The sequence below is a fragment of the Hyla sarda genome, chromosome 11 (genome assembly GCF_029499605.1).
Source record: "Hyla sarda isolate aHylSar1 chromosome 11, aHylSar1.hap1, whole genome shotgun sequence".
Taxonomy (NCBI): Eukaryota; Metazoa; Chordata; class Amphibia; order Anura; family Hylidae; genus Hyla; species Hyla sarda.
Window position 1 is genome coordinate 16613957 of NC_079199.1, and position 21682 is coordinate 16635638.

The window sequence follows — 21682 nt, forward strand, 5'->3', positions numbered from 1 at the left end:
GAAAAATGCTCATGTCCCTCCGACTCATCCAAGGAGGGGAGGGGATGGATGAAGGGAATGGGGGGGGGGGGGGGGAGTAACCATTACTTAAAGAAATTGTCACTTTCTGTAATGTTTTTAAAATAGCTTTCCTACCCATAAGAATAGTCATCTAGTAACATAGTTGATAAGTTTCCATACTTGGGTTCATCAAGTTCAATTCATAACCTATTGTGTTGATCCAGAAGAAGGCCAAAAACCCTTATGAGACAGATGCCAACTGCCCTATTCTGTGCTATTTCCTCACTTCAAATATGGCAGAATAAATCCCCCCCCCCCACCCTCCCGATATCTAGTAACCATAGCTTGTGATGTTACGTTTTTCATGAAAGGCATCTAGGACCCTTTGGTTCAATGAATCGACCATCACAATATTGTATGGCAGAAAGTTTCAAAATCTGTGTGGAGAAAAAGCGGTGTAGTTGCCCATAGCAACCAAGCAGATTGCTTCTTTAATTTTTAAAAGGACCTCTAAATAATGAAAGGTATCTGATTGGTTGCTATGGGCAACTATACCGCTTTTTCTCCACACAAATTTTGTTAAACCCCCCCCCCACTTTTCTTATAGTAAAGGACGTTCACTGTGATGATGGTGGAACCTGGTAGAGGATGTCCCCTTGTCATGGTTAAAGGGTCTAGGTACAAAAACATGACTAGAACATTAAGTTATATGATCATAATGTTAAAAAAATTATGTTTATAATACACTTTCTTTTAAAGTTTTGGCCATTTGGATACTGGCCTACAAGCAACATCATGGAATCAGGGCTGTATCGAGGGACTTCTATGTGAAGACTGTATGTGGGCTGTGACCATGAACATTCGGAGGCTTTGGCTGTCAGTATATGGAGGCTGTTACGCCAAGCGCTCCGGGTCCCCGCTCCTCCCCGGAGCGCTCGCTACACTCTCCTCACTGCAGCGCTCCGGTCAGACCCACTGACCCGGGGCGCTGCGATACCGCCTCCAGCCGGGATGCGATTCGCGATGCGGGTAGCGCCCGCTCGCGATGCGCACCCCGGCTCCCGTACCTGACTCGCTCTCCGTCAGTCCTGTCCCGGCGCGCGCGGCCCCGCTCCCTAGGGCGCGCGCGCGCCGGGTCTTTGCGATTTAAAGGGCCACTGCGCCGCTGATTGGCGCAGTGGTTCCAATTAGTGTTATCACCTGTGCACTTCCCTATATCACCTCACTTCCCCTGCACTTCCTTGCCGGATCTTGTTGCCATCGTGCCAGTGAAAGCGTTTCCTTGTATGTTCCTAGCCTGTGTTCCAGACCTCCTGCCGTTGCCCCTGACTACGATCCTTGCTGCCTGCCCCGACCTTCTGCTACGTCCGACCTTGCTTCTGTCTACTCCCTTGTACCGCGCCTATCTTCAGCAGCCAGAGAGGTTGAGCCGTTGCTAGTGGATACGACCTGGTCACTACCGCCGCAGCAAGACCATCCCGCTTTGCGGCGGGCTCTGGTGAAAACCAGTAGTGACTTAGAACCGATCCACTAGCACGGTCCACGCCAATCCCTCTCTGGCACAGAGGATCCACTACCTGCCAGCCGGCATCGTGACAGTAGATCCGGCCATGGATCCCGCTGAAGTTCCTCTGCCAGTTGTCGCTGACCTCACCACGGTGGTCGCCCAGCAGTCGCAACAGATAGCGCAACAAGGCCAACAGCTGTCTCAACTGACCGTTATGCTTCAGCAGTTACTACCACAGCTTCAGCAATCATCTCCTCCGCCAGCTCCTGCATCTCCTCCGCAGCGAGTGGCCGCTTCTGGTCTACGACTATCCTTGCCGGATAAATTTGATGGGGACTCTAAGTTTTGCCGTGGCTTTCTTTCCCAATGTTCCCTGCACCTGGAGATGATGTCGGACCAGTTTCCCACTGAAAGGTCTAAGGTGGCTTTCGTAGTCAGCCTTCTGTCTGGAAAAGCCCTGTCTTGGGCCACACCGCTCTGGGACCGCAATGACCCCGTCACTGCCTCTGTACACTCCTTCTTCTCGGAAATTCGAAGTGTCTTTGAGGAACCTGCCCGAGCCTCTTCTGCTGAGACTGCCCTGTTGAACCTGGTCCAGGGTAATTCTTCCGTTGGCGAGTATGCCGTACAATTCCGTACTCTTGCTTCAGAATTATCCTGGAATAATGAGGCCCTCTGCGCGACCTTTAAAAAAGGCCTATCCAGCAACATTAAAGATGTTCTGGCCGCACGAGAAATCCCTGCTAATCTACATGAACTCATTCACCTAGCCACTCGCATTGACATGCGTTTTTCCGAAAGGCGTCAGGAGCTCCGCCAGGATATGGACTCTGTTCGCACGAGGCGTTTCTTCTCCCCGGCTCCTCTCTCCTCTGGTCCCCTGCAATCTGTTCCTGTGCCTCCCGCCGTGGAGGCTATGCAGGTCGACCGGTCTCGCCTGACACCTCAAGAGAGGACACGACGCCGCATGGAGGATCTCTGCCTGTACTGTGCTAGTACCGAACACTTCCTGAAGGATTGTCCTATCCGTCCTCCCCGCCTGGAAAGACGTACGCTGACTCCGCACAAAGGTGAGACAGTCCTTGATGTCTACTCTGCTTCTCCACGTCTTACTGTGCCTGTGCGGATGTCTGCATCTGCCTTCTCCTTCTCTGCTGTGGCCTTCTTGGACTCTGGATCTGCAGGAAATTTTATTTTGGCCTCTCTCGTCAACAGGTTCAACATCCCGGTGACCAGTCTCGCCAGACCCCTCTACATCAATTGTGTAAACAATGAAAGATTGGACTGTACCATACGTTTCCGCACGGAGCCCCTTCTAATGCACATCGGACCTCATCACGAGAGGATTGAACTTTTGGTCCTTCCCAATTGCACTTCTGAAATTCTCCTTGGACTTCCCTGGCTTCAACTTCACTCCCCAACCCTGGATTGGTCCACTGGGGAGATCAAGAGTTGGGGGCCCTCTTGTTCCAAGGACTGCCTAAAACCGGTTCCCAGTAACCCTTGCCGTGACTCTGTGGTTCCTCCCGTAACCGGTCTCCCTAAGGCCTATATGGACTTTGCGGATGTTTTTTGCAAAAAACAAGCTGAGACTCTACCTCCTCACAGGCCTTATGATTGTCCTATCGACCTCCTCCCGGGCACTACTCCACCCCGGGGCAGAATTTATCCTCTGTCCGCCCCAGAGACTCTTGCCATGTCTGAATACGTCCAGGAAAATTTAAAAAAGGGCTTTATCCGTAAATCCTCCTCTCCTGCCGGAGCCGGATTTTTCTTTGTGTCCAAAAAAGATGGCTCTCTACGCCCTTGCATTGACTACCGCGGTCTTAATAAAATCACGGTTAAGAACCGCTACCCCCTACCTCTCATCTCTGAACTCTTTGATCGCCTCCAAGGTGCCCACATCTTTACCAAACTGGACTTAAGAGGTGCTTATAATCTCATCCGCATCAGAGAGGGGGATGAATGGAAAACGGCATTTAACACCAGAGATGGACACTTTGAGTATCTGGTCATGCCCTTTGGCCTGTGCAACGCCCCTGCCGTCTTCCAAGACTTTGTTAATGAAATTTTTCGTGATCTTTTATACTCCTGTGTTGTTGTATATCTGGACGATATCCTGATTTTTTCTGCCAATCTAGAAGAACACCGCCAGCATGTCCGTATGGTTCTTCAGAGACTTCGTGACAATCAACTCTATGCCAAAATAGAGAAATGTCTGTTTGAATGCCAATCTCTTCCTTTCCTAGGATACTTGGTCTCTGGCCAGGGACTACAAATGGATCCAGACAAACTCTCTGCCGTCTTAGATTGGCCACGCCCCTCCGGACTCCGTGCTATCCAACGTTTTTTGGGGTTCGCCAATTATTACAGACAATTTATTCCACATTTTTCTACCGTTGTGGCTCCTATCGTGGCTTTAACCAAAAAAAATGCCGATCCCAAGTCTTGGCCTCCTCAAGCGGAAGACGCCTTTAAACGGCTCAAGTCTGCCTTTTCTTCGGCTCCCGTGCTCTCCAGACCTGACCCATCTAAACCCTTCCTATTGGAGGTTGATGCCTCCTCTGTGGGAGCTGGAGCTGTCCTTCTACAAAAAAATTCTTCCGGGCATGCTGTTACTTGTGGTTTTTTTTCTAGGACCTTCTCTCCGGCGGAGAGAAACTACTCCATCGGGGATCGAGAGCTTCTAGCCATTAAATTAGCACTTGAGGAATGGAGGCATCTGCTGGAGGGATCAAGATTTCCAGTTATTATTTACACCGATCACAAGAACCTCTCCTACCTCCAGTCTGCCCAACGGCTGAATCCTCGCCAGGCCAGGTGGTCTCTGTTCTTTGCCCGATTTAATTTTGAAATTCACTTTCGGCCTGCCGATAAGAACATTAGGGCCGATGCTCTCTCTCATTCCTCGGATGCTTCTGAAGTTGAACTCTCTCCGCAACACATCATTCCTCCTGACTGCCTGATTTCCACTTCTCCAGCCTCCATCAGGCAAACTCCTCCAGGAAAGACCTTTGTTTCTCCACGCCAACGCCTCGGAATCCTCAAATGGGGCCACTCTTCCCATCTCGCAGGTCATGCGGGCATCAAGAAATCTGTGCAACTCATCTCTCGCTACTATTGGTGGCCGACTCTGGAGACGGATGTTGTGGACTTTGTGCGAGCCTGCACTATCTGTGCCCGGGATAAGACTCCTCGCCAGAAGCCCGCTGGTTTTCTTCATCCTCTGCCTGTCCCCGAACAGCCTTGGTCTCTGATTGGTATGGATTTTATTACTGACTTACCCCCATCCCATGGCAACACTGTTATTTGGGTGGTCGTTGATCGATTCTCCAAAATGGCACATTTCATCCCTCTTCCTGGTCTTCCTTCAGCGCCTCAGTTGGCTAAACAATTTTTTGTACACATTTTTCGTCTTCACGGGTTGCCCACGCAGATCGTCTCGGATAGAGGCGTCCAATTCGTGTCTAAATTCTGGAGGGCTCTCTGTAAACAACTCAAGATTAAATTAAATTTTTCTTCTGCATATCATCCTCAATCCAATGGACAAGTAGAAAGAATTAACCAGGTCTTGGGTGATTATTTACGACATTTTGTTTCCTCCCGCCAGGATGACTGGGCAGATCTTCTACCATGGGCCGAATTCTCGTATAACTTCAGAGTCTCTGAATCTTCCTCCAAATCCCCATTTTTCGTGGTGTACGGCCGTCACCCTCTTCCCCCCCTCCCTACCCCCTTGCCCTCTGGTCTGCCCGCTGTGGATGAAATTTCTCGTGATCTTTCCATCATATGGAGAGAGACCCAAAATTCTCTCTTACAGGCTTCATCACGCATGAAGAAGTTCGCGGATAAGAAAAGAAGAGCTCCTCCCATTTTTTCCCCTGGAGACAAGGTATGGCTCTCCGCTAAATATGTCCGCTTCCGTGTCCCTAGCTATAAGTTGGGACCACGCTATCTTGGTCCTTTCAAAATTTTGTGCCAGATTAATCCTGTCTCTTACAAACTTCTTCTTCCTCCTTCTCTTCGTATTCCTAATGCCTTTCACGTTTCTCTTCTTAAACCACTTATCATTAACCGTTTCTCTCCCAAATCTGTTCCTCCCACTCCTGTTTCCGGCTCCTCGGACATCTTCTCCGTCAAAGAGATTCTGGCATCTAAAAAGGTCAGAGGGAAAACCTTTTTTTTAGTGGATTGGGAGGGTTGTGGTCCAGAAGAGAGATCCTGGGAACCTGAGGACAACATCCTAGACAAAAGTCTGCTCCTCAGGTTCTCAGGCTCTAAGAAGAGGGGGAGACCCAAGGGGGGGGGTACTGTTACGCCAAGCGCTCCGGGTCCCCGCTCCTCCCCGGAGCGCTCGCTACACTCTCCTCACTGCAGCGCTCCGGTCAGATCCACTGACCCGGTGCGCTGCGATACCGCCTCCAGCCGGGATGCGATTCGCGATGCGGGTAGCGCCCGCTCGCGATGCGCACCCCGGCTCCCGTACCTGACTCGCTCTCCGTCAGTCCTGTCCCGGCGCGCGCGGCCCCGCTCCCTAGGGCGCGCGCGCGCCGGGTCTTTGCGATTTAAAGGGCCCCTGCGCCGCTGATTGGCGCAGTGGTTCCAATTAGTGTTATCACCTGTGCACTTCCCTATATCACCTCACTTCCCCTGCACTTCCTTGCCGGATCTTGTTGCCATCGTGCCAGTGAAAGCGTTTCCTTGTATGTTCCTAGCCTGTGTTCCAGACCTCCTGCCGTTGCCCCTGACTACGATCCTTGCTGCCTGCCCCGACCTTCTGCTACGTCCGACCTTGCTTCTGTCTACTCCCTTGTACCGCGCCTATCTTCAGCAGCCAGAGAGGTTGAGCCGTTGCTAGTGGATACGACCTGGTCACTACCGCCGCAGCAAGACCATCCCGCTTTGCGGCGGGCTCTGGTGAAAACCAGTAGTGACTTAGAACCGATCCACTAGCACGGTCCACGCCAATCCCTCTCTGGCACAGAGGATCCACTACCTGCCAGCCGGCATCGTGACAGAGGCTTTGGCCACCACTGTATGCTGGACATGGGACTGGGTTCATGGCCATCACTGGATGGGGTTGTCAAAATCACTATTTGGTGGCTTTGGTCATCAAACTATTGAGGCTGTGACTGTCACTATTTAGTCCATCACTTTGACCATCACTATTTGGGATCTGTGGTCATTAGTGTATGGGGGTGGATCCGTGGCCATCGGAGTATCTGTCTGTGCCCAGCACTATATGGGGGCATTAATATTTAAGGCCAATGTTAGGTTACAAAAGCACTAGCTATCAGTGTATGAAGGACACTGTAATAGAAGACTATGGCCGTCACTTTGATTAGACTCTGTTTTCATCTGCAAGCACAGCCCCCAAATATTCCAGATTCAGTAAGACAGTCCTGGACAGTCAAGGCTACATATAGGATGACTATGAATGTCCCTATATAGGAACTGTGGCCACAACTATACATAAATTGTGGCCATCATTATACAGCTGATCACAATTTTTGGGCTTTGCCTGCCAGTCTATGGGGTTGTGTAAGCTGTTTCCATCTATATTTTGCAATGGGTTTCTAAAAAAGAAGGGGTGGCAGATCTCCTCATAGGGCAGTACCATCTAAAGGGGTACTCCACTGGCCAGCCTTCCGGCTGAGTTTGGAACATTTAGTTCCGAATGCTGTGCGTGCGCTGCAGGGGTCAGACATGCCCCCTAGTGACATCAGTCCACGCCCCCAATACAAGTCTATCGGAGGGGGGGGGGGGGGGTAACGGACACCACGCCCCCTTCCATGGCCTGATGTCGGGAGGGGGCGTGTCCGACCCCCGCAGCGCGCGCACAGCGTTCGGGACATTAGTTCCGAACGCAGCCAGAAGGCTGGCCAGTGGAGTTCCCCTTTAAATAAAGGTGAAAATTCAAAACGCTGTAGACCCTGATTAGGTTCCCACAGTCTACTCACCTGATAGGGTTGTGTATTAGACACAACCACAATGACAGCATAAGTGTAGCTGGTGCAGCTCCCGGGATCGGCAAGGAGGCGACTGTGCCGAACAGCATACAGTAGATCCAAAGGAGAGTAGAAAACACTGGGTCAGCAGCGCAAACCACCAGTCAGATGCACGGAGACGAAGTCATCCAAAGCTTTATTTGCCACACATAACGCGTTTCGAGGCATTAGAGCCTCTTCATCAGATGTACAGGCTTAATGTAAAACATGGTACATATACAAACATTTATACATGCCATTTCATAGGCTCCACCCACTGAGCATTTTATGTGCTCCTCTATTTCTGTCTTGTACACACTAGTGTTGCTCGCGAATATTCGCAATTCGAATTTTATTCTCGAATATCGCACATTCGCGAATACGCGAATATAGCACTATATATTCGCAATTACGAATATTCGTTTTTTTCGCTTATGCAAATTTTAGCCTATGCTCATTTTCACATATGCTAATTTTCTTATATATGAATTTTCGACTATGTAAATATCCGCATATGCGAATTTTCACATACACAAATTTTCTTTTTTTTTTTTTTGTAAATATTCGCATGTTAATTTTCCTTGTGCGAATTTTCTGGTATGACATTTTTCGTATATACGCATTTTCACATATTCTAATTTCCGATATGCGAATTTTCTGGTATAAAATTTTTCGTATATGCGCATTTTAACATAAACTAAATTTTCTTTTTTGCGAATTTTTTCATAGGCGCATTTTCTCGCATGTAAATTTTCATATATGCGAATGTTCGCATATGCGAAAATGTACACGAATATTACGCATATGCGAATGTAGCGAATATATGACGAATATTCGTCCATATATTCGCGAAATATCGCGAATTCGAATATGGCCTATGCCGCTCAACACTAGTACACACTATATCTACTATTACCGGGATACCATGGAATCAGCTCTTATCATGTTTTAATACATTTGTCATTATTTTATTTTTACTTTATTTGCTTTTCTACTATTATGCTTACTCAGTTTTTACAATGAAACACCCAATGGGCGGAGCCTATGAAATGGGCACCAAAACTGCATGTATAAATGTTTGTATATGTACCATGTTTTATATTAAGCCTGTTAATCTGATGAAGAGGCTCTAATGCCTCAAAATGCGTTGTGTATGGCAAATAAAGCTTTGGATGACTTCATCTCCCTGACTCTGACTGGTGGTTTGCGCTGCTGATCAGGTGTTTTCTACTCTCCTTTGGATTCATCTATATTTGGGCATTTGTAACCATCAATGTACAGCTGTAGTTGTCCCATTTAGTGGGCACCAAAAGTGATAAGAAAAAAAGTTTTTTCGGATTCTATTATCAAGATCGTAAGGATAATACATCATTTTGAATTTCAAATTATTAAGGATATTGGATATTTCCTACAAGACAAAAACTTTAGAAAGACCAAACTTTAGAAATGGCCAAAACGGCCAATTCTGCTTTTGTTATATTTCAGATCTTTTCCTGAAGCTTCATTGCGGATATGGTCATGACTTCCATCAGAAACCAGGGATAAATGAAAGCTTTCACAGAAACGAGCCGCGCTAAATTTTGTTATTTTTAACCAACCAAACAGAGAAAGGGCACATCTGTTTACCCACTTTAAGGTTTTATCGAACAGCATACCTATGGTTGTTTGTCTAAAAGCACAACAACAACAAAATACCTGTCGGAAAACAAAAAGTTTTAGCTTCACTTTTAAAAGTTTCATTTGACTCCTTCATGGCTGGAGCTTTACTTTTTATATTTCTTTTAAATCTCTTTTTAAAGGGTACCTCTCATCAAATAAACTTTTGATATATTTTAGATGAATGAATGTTGAATAACTTTCCAATAGCATGTTAATGGAAAATATGCTTCTTTCTATTGTATTTTTCCCGATCAGTCCTGTCAGCAAGCATTTCTGACTCATGCTGGAGTCCTAAACACTCAGAGCTGCCAGCCTGCTTTGTTCACAGCCAAACAGGCTGTGAACAAAGCAGGCTGGCAGCTCTGAGTGTTCTCCTTTGTGAACAAAGCAGACTGGCAGCTCGTAGTGTTTAGGACTCCAGCATGAGTCTGAAATGCTTGCTGCCAGGACTGGTAGGGAGACCCCTAGTGGTCATTTCTTCAAAGTGGAAAATTAAATAGAAAGAAGCATATTTTTTAATAACATGCAATTGTAAAGTTATTCTGCATACATTAATCTATAATATATAAAAAGTGTTTTTTGATGACAGGTACCCTTTAATATCTCTGTAATACAATGTCTTGTGGAGGGTGCCTCCATGTTTTTTTGTATGGTACTCTGGCTTTGTGCAACCCAAAAATATATACATTTGGTTATAAGTCTTCACTTCAGTATTGGATTAAGTATTTTCTTGGTGTTAAATAAAAAACGTTGCCAATTGAGGTGTAGCCGTACAATCACCCCACACTAAAACTGAGCATCTCCAATGCAACCCACCAAAAAGTGTTTAAAAATATTACTACACATCCAACTATTACTCTACCAAGCATTGGACATGCTACAGGTATTATACTTGGACGAATCACTCAGAGGATGCCCCCCCATCTAATGTATGGTTATATTTCAGGTTATCTTTGCAGATTTATAAATATTCTATGACCATTCTATTAATCCTAATACGTGTATAGGGTAACAGGGGTGGACCCACTGTGCCACCCAACTGGTTTGGCTTTAGGTTACTCCCAAAGGTCAAGTAGATTACATGGATTTTCATCTTTTTACTCTATCAACTGGCTCCAGAAAGTTTAACAGATTTGTAAATTACTTCTATTAAAAAATCTTAATCCTTTCAGTACTTATGAGCTTTTGAAGTTAGGGTTGTTCTTTTCTGTCTAAATCCTCTGTGATGACACCTGTCTCGGGAAACGCCCAGTTTAGAAGCAAATCCCCATAGCAAACCTCTTCTAAACTGGACAGTTCCTGAGACAGGTGTCCTCAGAGAGGACTTAGACAGAAAAGAACAACCTTAACTTCAGAAGCTCATAAGTACTGAAAGGATTAAGATTTTTTTAATAGAAGTAATTTACAAATCTGTTTAACTTTCTGGAGCCAGTTGATATATATGAAAAAGTTTTTTCCTGGAATACCCCTTTAAGGTGGAACACACAAGTTCGTAGTCAATCGGGCCGGGTCATACACAAGAGAAGTAAACATGGTACAATGGAGTAGGCAGGAACAAAGTCGAGAAACAGGTTAAGGTCATATTCTCTTACTGGAAGTGCATATGAATAACTCTTTCTCTGAAACGGTAAGGAACCTTATTGCTCAGGTAAGGTGGAGCTGCCTCTTATAAAGGTCCAAAGCAGAGATTAGCTAGGGTTCGAATTTAGTGCCTACTCTGGCTTTTTAAGAAGTTGGCATAAGGCTAATGCACTCTATGGGCAGCACAGGAACCTGCAGAGGCTGCAGGAGCATGAAGGGAAGAGGAGATCTGATACGGCCCATGATGACGACAGATAACCTGGTAACTGTGTCTCCCAGGAGGTGCCGCACGCCAACAGGGACTGGCTGCCAGTGCTACAATAGAGTTTGTAGATATCCATGTTCTTGATGAGAAACAACCCTATTCAGATGAGCTGAACTGGTTTTTAGTTGCAGAAAATTGTGCCAAAAAAATCTGTTAAACCTATAAACACGTCCTAATGTCACTTCGCTCCATACAACACATAGTATTATACTCAGCATTGTTGCTCTGGGATAAGCAATTGGGGCACAAAGGTCTGTAATGCTGTTTGTACCAAAGGACCCTTCCCTGTGTCTGCCCCTGTCTATGTGCTTGATGTAGCTGTTCGAAGTGAATAAGGTTAAAATACATATTTTTGGATTTGCAGAAGACTTTAGAGGTCAACAACAACTTCATTAAAGGGGTTCTCCACGATTTTTATTAGTTAGAAGGGTAATTTGAAAATAATCTGATCACAAAGTGTCCTCCTGTATTATAAGAGGAAACCTGTTCAGCTTTTCTGCAGCGCCCCCACAGGAGATACGAAGAATTACACAGTGCCCATTCAAATCAATGAGTTGTGTATTTGGGGGCAGAGCAGTCCTCCAGAGAGAGACAGACAGATACTTCTTGTAACTCTGGCCAAGAAATGAGAATCCTGAACAGAGAACTTGACAATTAACAATGAAAATCATATATGACAATGGATTTTCTAAATTGGACAACCCCTTTAACATTAACCCCTTAAGGACTCAGGATTTTTCCGTTTTTGCACTTTCGTTTTTTCCTCCTTATCTTTTAAAAATCATAACCCCTTCAATTTTCCACCTAAAAATCCATATTATGGCTTATTTTTTGCGTCGCCAATTCTACTTTGCAGTGACATTAGTCATTTTACCCAAAAATGCACGGCGAAACGGAAAAAAAAATCATTGTGCGACAAAATCGAAGAAAAAATGCCATTTTGTAACTTTTGGGGGCTTCCGTTTCTACGTAGTGCATATTTCGGTAAAATTTACACCTTATCATTATTCTGTAGGTCCATACAGTTAAAATGATCCCCTACTTATATAGGTTTGATTTTGTCTCACTTCTGGAAAAAATCATAACTACATGCAGGAAAATGTATACGTTTAAAAATCATCTTCTGACCCTTATCACTTTTTTATTTTTCCACGTACAGGGCGATATGAGGACTAATTTTTTGCGCCGTGATCTGAAGTTTTTATCGGTATGATTTTTGTTTTGATCGGACTTTTTGATCACTTTTTATTCATTTTTTAATGGTATAAAAAGTGACCAAAAATGCGCTTTTTTTTACTTTGGAATTTTTTTGCGCGTACGCCATTGACCGTACGGTTTAATTAATGTTATATTTTTATAGTTCGGACATTTATGCATGCGGCAATACCACATATGTTTATTTTTTTTACACTGTTTTATTTTTTTTATGGGAAAAGGGGGGTGATACAAACTTTTATTAGGGAAGGGGTTAAATGACCTTTATTAACACTTTTTTTTAAACATTTTTTTGCAGTGTTATAGGTCCCATAGGGACCTATAACACTGCACACACTGAACTTTTACACAGATCACAGGCGTGTATTAACACGCCTGTGATCAGTGTTATCGGCGCTTGACTGCTCCTGCCTGGATCTCAGGCACGGAGCAGTCATTCGCCGATCGGACACCGAGGAGGCAGGTAAGGGCCATCCCAGTGTCCTGTCAGCTGTTCGGGACGCCGCGATTTCACAGAGGCGGTCCCAAACAGCCTGACTGAGCAGCTTGGTCACTTTCGCTCTAGAAGCGGCGGTCAGCTTTGACCGCCGCTTCTAAAGGGTTAATACCGCACATCGCCGCGATCGGCGATGTGTGGTATTAGCCACGGGTCCCGGCCGTTGATGAGCGCCGGGACTGTCGCGATATGATGCGGGATTAAGGGATTAAAGAGTACCTGTCAGGATATTGTTAAAGGAAATCTGTCACCAGTGTCACCTGCACTAACCTGTCGGTACCGACAGGTAGTGCAGGTGACACTGATGACAACGGTACCTACATTGTCCCGTTCTGTGGCAGGGATCTCCGGTAATCTTGTCCGTTAGCTCCAGTCCCGGCACCCGGCTTGGGGCACGGGCGGAGCTTAGTGATGTCACCAATGCTGTTCTGTAACAACGGGGCCCAGCAGGGAGCAGTAGCGGTGACATCACTCAGCTCCGCCCATGCTCCAAGCCACTGCAGCTCTCTGCTGGGTCTCGTAGCAGCGGTGACGTCATTAAGTTCCGCCCATGCCCCAAATTGGGTGCCGGCACTGGAGCTAACGGAGAAGATTATCGGGGATCCCCACCACGGAACGGGACAAGGTAAGTACCGTTGTCATCAGTGTCACCTGCACTACCTGACTTTACCGACAGGTTAGTGCAGGTGACATTGGTGACAGATTTCCTTAAAATTTTAGAATCCTCCCAGTTAACTGCCCCCATCATGATAAACCACCCCCTGACTTTATTTGTATTATTTTTTAGTTTTCTACCTTGATATTGCTCTGTATTTTCTGCTCAGTCAGATTCACAGACTCGGAAGGGTCGTTCCCCAGCAGGCATCAAATTATCTGAAGCCATACAGGGGAGAACTTCCTCCCTCATTCTGCTACACACAGCCCAGAGCAGTTCAGTGTGAGATGAGCTATGATTGGCTAAGGCTGCACACCTACCCCCTACTTCTGCCAGGCCAGCAGGAGTACAAAGTCTGTGCAAGAGAGAGGGGTCAGGACAAGTAAGGAGACACCTAGTTTTTTTTTTTTTTTACACAAATAAAACATAGAATTTTTTTTTTTTAAACAAAGTAAATTAGAAATCTTTTTTATTTACCATAAGCAGTGCAATAGCAATGACAGTGCTCATTTAATGGAAGATTAGTAACACTTTCAGAATTCATTCAATAAACACCTATATCCAGAGAATGGAACAAACCTTTCTTTGTCAGATCATACATTGTTCTATTTTGCTCTTTTCTTAGTGAGAATAATTTCAGTCAAAGCCACCAACTTAGAGAACTGTGCTGCCCATCAGGATTTCATTTGGTCTTGTTCTCTCCAGCTGTGTGGAGGAGCAGATCGGGGAACTTATAATGTTGCTATGTTATGACCAACACAGGCAGGTCCTGCCAGGAAGAAATGAAGGCTTCACACTCCTAACAATGGGAGGTATTGCAAAGAAACAGGGGAGCAGAATGTACCTAAAGTCATGTACCGAGCAGAGAAACACTGAAACAAGTGGATCACAGAAGAAAGTTATATTTCTGATGCATTCTTGTAGCTTTATGTAAAAAATAAACTTTTAATAGGACCTAAACATAACTTTTAATAGTCAAAAAGATAAAACAACCACCTGATTAACACAAAGTGTAGTATAGCGGTAATAATATAATGATCAGACGTACAACAGGCCCTACACCACTGTTTAAAAAATATACATGTAGTCAGTAGGTCACCAATATGTATCATATCTTATACACCACAACAATGTGTGTATAAACTTATGACTACAGGTGCAATAAATTATACAAGGAAACCAAATGAATATGACACATTTCGGGGTTTTTAGACCCCTTCATCAGATTCAATATATCCAATGAAGAAGTCTGTGAACCCCGAAACGTGCCATGACTGCACCACGATTTTATTGGAATAAAGATCATCTGCTACATTATTTACGTGATTGTTCACTGGATTTATCTGGGATCTGCAGGACTTCAGCTAATGGGTTGTTTTTTCTACTATTAGGATAGGACGTTCTCGGCTCCTTGAGACCCCGAGGCCTGTCAGCACATTTCCACCCTACTACCACTACCTCTTGCTGTTGATTTGCACATTAAATTGTGCTCCAGGTGAGTGGTGTCTATTGATGTCCACGTGAGGACAACCGATCTGTGGGATAATACACGAGGAACCGCTTTTGAGGCTCTTTTGTTTGTTTTTTTACTTTTACATTTCCTTTAGGGTAGGTGGACACATGTGATATCTGTTGGCTGAATGTTATCTCTCCCGAACTCTCTATACCCGTGAAAGTTCAGCTCAGCCAAGCATTTATGTGTTCTGAATGATGAAGGGAAGGGTTAACGGGGTACTCCCCTGGAAAAATTTTTTTTTTAAAATAAACTGGTGCCAGAATTTTAAACAGATTTTTAAATTACTTCTTTAAAAGAAATAGTAATTTTTTCCAGGGGAGTACCCCTTTAAGGACTGGTAGAAGGGGTTAGCCAGGAATAGAAAAAACAGAGGTAATTTCTTTCAAAAAACGCTCCCTGTCTGTCTCCAGGTCTTCTGCTGCTCAGTTCCATTGAAGTGAATGGTGCCAAGTTGTAATACCACACACAACCTGGGACAGACGAGGAGCTGTTTTTGAAATAAATTACCTCTGTTTTTCTATTCCTGGAACACCCTTTTAATCTATATGGGGCACATTTATCAAGTGAGTTTCAAAGTCATTTTTTTTTAATTTCCTTTGGTTTTGCTTTTATGCAATACATTTATCATACTATCACAGGGGGGAAGGGTTGATAAATTTGGCGCATATAAGCCACAAAAATTATAAATGACTTCCGAACAGCCCTTGGTATGCTTCCTCCTCTCCTCCAGAGCTGAGCTGTCCCCACATCGGGGAACTAATCATATGTGACCTGCGATCGCTGATTCTCTCCCCCCCCCAAATAATTATCAGCCGCTGCACTGTACTGGACTATCTTGTGCCCGGGCTGCAAAATCAAACAAAATAAACTTTCACCTTCCTACGTTCCCCTGTAGCTCCGGTACCGGTGATGTCCCTCCTTGGCCGGTGATAGACTGAGCGCATTGTCATGTAAGAAGCCGACTGGCTCAGCCTATCACCGGCAGAGGCGGGACATTGCTGCGGCCGGTGATAGGCTGATGGCTCTGTGACTTTCCCATCCCCAGCGTGAGGACGGTACCGGAGCAACGGGGGAACGTGGGAAGGTGAGATAAAGTTTAGTTTGTTTATTTTTGCAGCCCGGGCACAAGGATAGTACAGTACAGCGCGGCGGCTGATAATTATTTGGGGGAGGGGGGGAGAAGCAGTGCTCGCGGGTCACACATGATTAGTTCCCCGTTGTGGGGACAGCACGCTGTGGAAGATAATTCATTCATTTGCGGGGGCGGGGGGGGGGGGGGAGCGGCCATCTGATATTGCGGTATGGGAAAAATTCATATCGTGCAAGAAAAAAATTTCAGTATTCGATATGAACCGGTATACCGCCCAGCACTATGTAAAACTAAAAAATTTTATATATTTGTATATATATATATATATATATATATATATATATATATATATATATATACAGTCATGGCTGTAAATGTTGGCACCCCTGAAATTTTTCTAGAAAATGAAGTATTTCGCACAGAAAAGGATTGCAGTAACACATGTTTTGCTATATCATTTCATTTGCACTTAATGTAATTTATAAGACACGGGATATTAAAATAGCATTTTCCCCAAATGAAGAGATTCCTTTACCTTTCTCTACGCAGAAACTTTAGCTGCCAAGTCCATTTCGTTATTTGACATGAAAATTGGACCTCCTGACTTCTACTTATCCATTATAAGAATCGCTAACAAAAATGCACCTATTGCTTCTTCTTTTTCCGAACTGACCTTCTCTATCAATGGATTCAATTTTCCTCCATTGTGGTAAAAAATTGCACTTAAAATTCAAGACCAAAGTAGCTATCATTAGTAATAGTTGACAATATAATGAATATAATTTTATATATATATATATATATATATATATATATATATATATAGTCATGGTCGTAAATGTTGGCACCCCTGAAATTTTTCTAGAAAGTGAAGTATTTCTCACAGAAAAGGATTGCAGTAACACATGTTTTGCTATACACATGTTTATTCCCTTTGTGTGTATTGGAACTAAACCAAAAAGGGAGGAAAAAAGCAAATTGGGCATAAAATGGTCTGGACAAAATTATTGGCACCCTTAACTTAATATTTGGTTGCACACCCTTTGGAAAAAATAATTGAAATCAGTCTCTTCCTATAACCATCAATAAGCTTCTTACACCTCTCAGACGGAATGTTGGACCACTCTTCCTTTACAAACTGCTCCAGGTCTCTCTTATTGGAAGGCACCTTTTCCCAACAGGAATTTTAAGATCTCTCCACAGGTGATCAATGGGATTTAGATCTGGACTCATTGCTGCCACTCCAGAACTCTCCAGCGCTTTGTTGCCATCCATTTCTGGGGGCTTTTTGATGTATGTTTGGGGTCATTGTCCTGCTTGAAGACCCAAGATCTCGGATGCAAACCCAGCTTTCTGACACTGGGCTGTACAGTGCGGCCCAGAATACATTGGTAATCCTCAGATTTCATGATACCTTGTACACATTCAAGGCCCCCAGTGCCAGAGGCAGCAAAACAACCCCAAAACATCATTGAACATCCACCATATTTCACTGTAGGTACTGTGCTCTTTTCTTTGTAGGCCTCATTCCGTTTTCGGTAAACAGTAGAATGATGCGCTTTACCAAAAAGCTCTATCTTGGTCTAATCTGTCCACAAGATGTTTACCAAGAAGTTCATTTTGGCAAAATGTAGTCTTGCTTTTTTCTGTCTCTGTGTCAGCAGTGGGGTCCTCCTGGGTCTCCTCCATAGTGGGGTCCTCCTGGGTCTCCTCCATAGTGGGGTCCTCCTGGGTCTCCTCCATAGTGGGGTCCTCCTGGGTCTCCTCCATAGTGGGGTCCTCCTGGGTCTCCTCCATAGTGGGGTCCTCCTGGGTCTCCTCCATAGTGGGGTCCTCCTGGGTCTCCTCCATAGTGGGGTCCTCCTGGGTCTCCTCCATAGTCGGGTCCTCCTGGGTCTCCTCCATAGTCGGGTCCTCCTGGGTCTCCTCCATAGCATTTAATTTCATTTAAATGTCGACGGATCGTTCGCACTGACACTGATGCTCCTTGAGCTTGCAGGACAGTATGAATATCTTTGGAACTTGTTTGGGGCTGCTTATCCACCATCTGGATTATCCTGCGTGGACACCTTTCATTAATTTTTCTCTTCCGTCCACGCCCAGGGAGATTATCTACAGTGCCATGGGTTGCAAACTTCTTGATAATGTTGCGCACTGTGGACAAAGGCAAATCTAGATCTCTGGAGATAGACTTGTAACCTTGAGATTGTTGATATTTTTCCACAATTTTGGTTCTCAAGTCCTCAGACAGTTCTCTTTCCCCTCTTTCTGTTGTCCATGCTTAGTGTGGCACACACAGGCACACAATGCAAAGACTAAGTGAACTTCTCTCCTTTTTATCTGCTTTCAGGTGTGATTTTTATATTGCCCACACCTGTTACTTGCCGCAGGTGAGTGTAAAGGAGCATCACATGCTTGAAACAATCTTATTTATCCACAATTTTGAAAGGGTGCCAATAATTTTGTCCAGGCCATTTTTGGAGTTTGGTGACATTTTGTCCAATTTGCTTTTTTTTCTCCTTTTTTGGTTTAGCTCCAATACACACAAAGGGAATAAACATGCGTATAGCAAAACATGTGTTACTGCAATCCTTTTCTGTGAGAAATACTTCATTTTCATGAAAAATTTCAGGGGTGCCAACATTTACGGCCATGACTGTGTATATATATATATATATATATATATATATATATAATTATATTCATTATATTGTCAACTATTACTAATGATAGCTACTTTGGTCTTGAATTTTTCATTTTAAATGCAATTTTTTACCACAATGGAGGAAAATTGAATCCATTCATAGAGAAGGTCAGTTCGGAGAGAAAGAAGCAATAGGTGCATTTTTTTTTAGCGATTCTTATAATGGATAAGTAGAAGTCAGGAGGTCCAATTTTCATGTCAAATAACAAAATGGACTTGGCAGCTAAAGTTTCTGTGTAGAGAAAGGTAAAGGAATCTCTGCATTGGGGAAAATGCCATTTTAATATCCCGTGTCTTATAAATTACATTAAGTGCAAATGAAATGCACAGAACTGTAAACCCATCATGGGACGTCATTCTTCTAAAATTCCCAGATTATATGAATATATTTCTTATTTCCTAATATATGCATTTTCAACTGTTCTTATCCTTAAAGGGACTCTACAGTACTAGGAAAGTGTGGCTACTTTCTTTCAGAAACAGTACCACACCTGCCCAAAAACTGAGCTGCAATGCCACACAAGACCTGTGGACAGGTGTGGCGCTGTTATTTGGATTTAAAGTGGTTGTCTAATGGGACAGGTGTTAAAAAACAAACAAAAAAACACACAAATGGAACAAATCCCCCAACGTGGCCATTCACAATGCTCCATTTATACACACAGTAAATGCCCACTGAGCCAATTCCTGCCCGAGACAGATCAGCTTTGTGGCATGTTCTTGGCTCACTGAGCATTTTCTGTGTGTCTAGGTGGGACCGAGTAGTTGAGATAAGTGAGAAGAGCCCTTTTCATCTGTATGGAAGTCATTCTTATCAGTTAAAGGGGTACTCCGGGGGAAGACTATCTATATATATATATATATATATATATATATATATATATATATATATATATATTTCAACTGGCTCCAGAAAGTTAAACAGATTTGTAAATTATTTAAATTGAGAAATCCGAACCCTTCCAGTACTTATCAGCTGCTGTATGCTCCACAGGAAGCATTCTTTTCTTTTTGAATTTCTTTTCTGTCTGACCACAGTGCTCTCTGCTGACACCTCTGTCCATTTTAGGAACTTTCCAGAGCAGGAGAGGTTTGCTATGGGGATTCGCTTCTGGTCTGGACAGTTCCTTACATGGACAGAGGTGTCACTGTGTAACATATGTGTTGTGTTTTAGTCATTTTTAGTTGAGCAATGCTTAGCTGACTTCTGAGGCGTAACCTATGGACGTCATTCTCTGACCTAGATTTGGTGTTGGCTTCTCTTCTGCCAGAATGTTCTTTGCAGGTTAATTTTCTATCATTCATATGAGCTTTAGTAATTATGTCTATGATAGTAAGCTCTTTGGGAGAGCTCTTTGTATTGTTTTTGCTATTATGATTATTGGTTCTGTTATTATCAGATTGTTATCATTCTTTAATAAAAACGATTTTCAGGATGGCATCCCCCCTCAGGATAGGCCATTATTATCTGATCGCGGCACCCCTGCAGATGAACTGTTCAGCAGAGCTGTTGTGCCCGGCAGGGCTGCCATCAGAAATTTTGGGGCCCCTTACACAGTTTGTAGTCTGCGGCACACACTGGATTTTATCTTAGTGTCAGGCTTAGAAACATAAAATAATATTGCCACTCCATATTAATTCTGCTGTGACTAAATAATACCACAATAATGTAAGGAAATAAAAGCCACTATTCGCAGACCAGTATCACTAATACCACCACAATACAAGGGACATATTATTCCGCCACACCATGACCGCTGATTACCGTGTTTCTCCGAAAATAAGACCGGGTCTTATATTAACTTTAGTCTCGAAAAACACACTAGGGCTTATTTTCAGAGTAGGGCGTATTTATTTACGGTATGTACATTGAACAACATACCGTACATTGCCCCCCAACATCACCCCTCGCCCGCCGGTTTATCAGCCCAGTGCTGCACCCCACATTGGGGGACTAATTGTACCGTATGTCACCCGCGAGTGCTGCTTCTCCCCCCCCCCCTGCCAAATAATTATCAGCCGCTGAGCTGTACTCTGTATTCCTGTGCCCGGGCGGCAAATATTAAAAAACAAACTTTGACTTACCTTCGTCCTCCGTTCCCCCGTTGTTAAGGAACCGGCCTCATGATCCCTCCGCTGTTCTTGCCGCTTCCTGGTGTTGGGAAGCTGGCCGGCTTCTTACATGACAGTGGGCTCAGCCTATCATCGGCAGAGGTGGGACATCGCTGCGGCTTGTTATAGGCTGAAGGCTCTGAGACGTCCCAACACCAGGAAGCAGCAAGAACAGCGGAGAACAGTGACGCCGGTTCCTTAGCAACGGAGGACAAAGGTAAGTTAAAGTTTGTAATATTTGCAGCCCGGGCATTGCCTAGGTCTTATTTTCGGGGTAGGGTGTATTTTCGGGGAAACAGGGTAATATTGCTATATTGTTACTGAATAAAAACCACTATACAAAAGATCAATAACCCCTAAATAGGAGTAGATCTGAGCTGTACACAGGTTCTGCAGACCATATAAGTCATTATAGTTACATACTCACAGGGGCGTCTTTTCTGATCTGAGTCGTTCACTTTTCTCTTTCTTCTCCATCTGTCCTGGGTCATCATGAAGATTTCTCCCGATCACAACTCGTCTTCACCGAATTTTGCCAGACAAACATTTTAGTTTTCACTCCTGTTAAAGGCTTCATTGATAGGTTTTTCCGGTTAACCCCATTCTATAAACCGCTGTTTCAAATCATCAGCCTGTTTAAGGAACCGGTCATGGTGGTTGTAGATTCTTTTCAACCTGATAAATTGGCTATAAGGAATAGTGTTGAGCGGCATAGGCCATATTCGAATTCGCGAATATTCGCGAATATATTCGCGAATATTCGCCATATATTCGCGCATATTCGCACATTCATTATAGTCTTGCTTTATTTTCGCATATGCGAAAATACATGTATGTGAAAATTAATACATGACAATTCGCATATGCGAAAATTAGCATATGCTAATTTTCGCAT

The 21682-nt window shown here is 44.2% G+C and overlaps 1 long non-coding RNA gene across 6 annotated transcripts in view; it reads left to right on the plus strand.

Annotated features, from left to right (window-relative positions):
* The window catches only part of LOC130295372 (uncharacterized), a 77508-nt gene that overhangs the window by 29829 nt on the left and 25997 nt on the right, over nt 1-21682 (plus strand). For 5 of the 6 annotated variants that reach the window (XR_008848803.1, XR_008848805.1, XR_008848804.1 and 2 more), the window contains exon 2: nt 14757-14860. The exons of the other annotated variant lie outside the window; for it this stretch is intronic. This is a non-coding gene — a long non-coding RNA (uncharacterized LOC130295372). The remainder of the gene's footprint in view (nt 1-14756; nt 14861-21682) is intronic. 6 annotated transcript variants of the gene reach the window in all.